Below are 2,900 nucleotides of genomic sequence, written 5' to 3'. Positions count from 1 at the left end.
TCTTTAAATGCCTGCTGGGTTGGGGACACCAATAAGAGTTTGTGAATACAAAACAGGATTGTCTGGCTACACCCCAAATATAAACACAAACGCACACACATCTACGTGCCGTTGTATATACTATAATGTTTCTAAATAATATTTCTTAAATTAACACACGTATAAATTACAAATGTACATATATAGAGGGGGGGGGGACTCCGATTCTAAGGATCTGTCACGGAATTTGAGTAGTCTTGCGTGTTCATCTTTGTACTTCTCGCAAAACCTAAACAGCATGCTTAGCAAGAAACGGCAAAAGTCTATTCGCTGTAGGATGTAAACTTCTTCCCGCACTACGAGCGGTTAAGAAACCATGGGAAAGTATGAAAACATTTTAACAACGACTATAATAAGGGTAGTGGGGAAAAACTTTTAGCAACACATCTGAAAGTGCTAAAATACATTGTTGATGCCTGGACTGTAATTTACCAAGCTTCTCGTTTCCCGCAGTTTATTCATGACTTAAAACTATAGAGCATGAAATAGTGACTGACTCACATATGTGCAAATAATTCCCCATCCCCCATTCGGCGACAAGTCACAAGTTTAAGTTACAGTTCGCGAGAACAGCAACAAGGTGAGCTGTGCTATCAATTACCTGCCTGTTTGGGACAGCAGAACTGACAATATCAGTGCTCCAGCTTGCTCAGCCAGCTGGGAAGGAGCATCACCTGGGTGACGTCACGCGGTGACTGGGGCTCAAGCGGCAGCACTTCCTCAAACAAGAAGTTCACTGTGTGAGCGAGAGGGATCGCGGTCGGGGTGGGAGTTGCGGGCTGTCTGGAAGATGAGTTCGTTATCGGATGTTGTATAAGGGGACTGTTATGCTTGTTAGATAACTTGTGGGACTATACCGAGGAAAGCGAGAGCCGGCGGCCCACGGGTAAGTGCCTGTTTAGGTACGACAGTGACGCTTTACTACTGACTGAGAACCGAACTTGTGACTGTTAGGGGGAGTTGTTTAAGGCCACTACGATTCGGGTCGACTGTTGTCATTTAGAAAAGTAATTTGTACATGTTGTAAGATTGAAAAAGCATTATGCTCCTTTTTACAGGACCCCTTAAAAAGTTAGGCAGAGTTTTCTTAACAAAGTGAAAGATCTGACTGTGTGGATGAGAAATGGTCCAGTACTAGAGATGAAACTAAAACCCCTCCCGCTTGCCGGTTGGCAGGCGAGTTGGCTGTCATTCGTACTGCTCTGAATGAGGAAGCAGCGTAAAATTGTGTGTGGCAGGGCATGGGGGCCGGGTCACTCCCTCTTATTCCAAACACACGTACCTTAATCTTTCTTTTATTGACTCCGTTTTCGTGCCTCTCTGTAAGCATGAGTTTGTAAGGGCCTGCTATTGTTTCCTTTCTTGGTCAATTTTAATAGAGCTCATCTTATGTTGGAAGTTATGCTTTGCATCACATACTTAGTTTAGTCCCTGTGCAATACAGACCCCAAAGTTACAGAAGGGGTGTTGCAGCTGTCCTCTGGTGCCTCTTTAGGTTAATAGCCTTGTCCATGCGCAGAGTTGTCTTCATTCCTATGAGTGAACATTCAGTAAATATGTATCAAACATTCATTATATATGTCTGTAGAGAAATTTCTTTACTTTCACTGGTTATTTTATTTGCAATGATTAGTTCCCCTAAGGGTGTATAGGATTTTTGGAAGTCTACATCATCTTCCAGAATGTAGCCCCCTACCTCAACCCTAACCACCACCTCTCATCCCTGCAAACCCTTCAGGACAGTGCATGTTAAGACCATAACTTTTAAGTAATGTGGAAGCAGGGTAATAAAATTACCCAACCATTCTGAAAAAAAGTCAACATTTAACAAACTCCAAAACCTAATAAAGCCATAGTGAATATGCTAAGTTTATTTTATTTGTATTTAACAAAACACAGGATTTCGACTGCTGCCTTGCTAGAATGCCAATTTCTGAAAGCTACTGCCGCATTTGTAACTCCCATCAAGCACTCACCAGGAAGTCTTAGCTTTTTTTCTCCAGTTGTCATCAAGAACGCAGTGGCACACATTTTGCTACATGTTGCATTTCATTCTAATAATGTGCTGGAATTTTTTCATAAATTATGCATGTCAGTGTAAAATGGCAATGTAAGTGACAGCAGACATGTAGTTGGTTAATTTACAAACTGTCTGAAACATTAGCAAAGATATATAAAAACTAGGGTAGTGCATACAGAGGTATGTTAATGTCCCACGTAAAAGCCACAGCCACTGTTCATTGTAATCCCAGGGGAGAAAAAATGACTGCTGCACTGGAGTAAACCTAAATAAAACACCTTACTAATAGTGCATATAACTAACAATATTACAAAATCCAAACGACTGCTGGGTGAAAGAGGCAGAAGGAGTCTTCTAAAGGATGCAATGTGTTCAGCTCCTCCATTTATAATCATTATGCATCTACTGGTTTAACATGCTTAAATCAGATAATAAGTCTAGGTTGAGTTATTTAAGGCATAATACATGATCCTGTAAGTTAATTAGAAATCCACATACTATTAGCCCTGCAGAAGTACAGCAGGGAGTCAGAAACAGGCCGCAGCTCCCTTGCAGAGAATATAGCTGCAGTGTAAAAGAGGAGCTAGGCACAAAGATATATAATATTTATCATGGCTGTAAACTCTTGTGTTGGTGGTGCTGTTTGTTGTTGTTGTTGGGCAACAGTCCCCAGCAATGTGTTGATTATGTTATTTGCAAAGAAAAAGACTGCCTAACCCATCAGTGAAACTAATGAGGGTAGATAAATGCAAATGAATGATTTAATAACTTGCCATTTTGTAAAGGAATGAACCATATGCACTGTGACAGTTTTGATAGGCATTCCCTGCAGAATGTGTCT

At 41.0% G+C, this 2,900-nt stretch overlaps 1 protein-coding gene across 4 annotated transcripts in view; it reads left to right on the top strand.

Annotated features, from left to right (window-relative positions):
• The first annotated feature begins 667 nt into the window (after positions 1-667).
• The window catches only part of PRKCD (protein kinase C delta), a 2,080,121-nt gene continuing 2,077,888 nt past the window's right edge, over positions 668-2,900 (top strand). For 2 of the 4 annotated variants that reach the window (XM_044078174.1, XM_044078171.1), the window contains exon 1: positions 670-925. The gene's annotated coding sequence lies outside the window, so the exon portion shown is untranslated. Of the gene's footprint in view, positions 926-2,900 lie in introns of all 4 variants that reach the window. The other 2 variants (XM_044078172.1, XM_044078173.1) reach the window with 2 other exon arrangements.

The sequence above is a fragment of the Protopterus annectens genome, chromosome 7.part0, assembly GCF_019279795.1.
Source record: "Protopterus annectens isolate FY-2018-M chromosome 7.part0, PAN1.0, whole genome shotgun sequence".
Classification (NCBI taxonomy): Eukaryota; Metazoa; Chordata; order Ceratodontiformes; family Protopteridae; genus Protopterus; species Protopterus annectens.
This window is presented reverse-complemented; position numbering and strand designations above follow the sequence as displayed.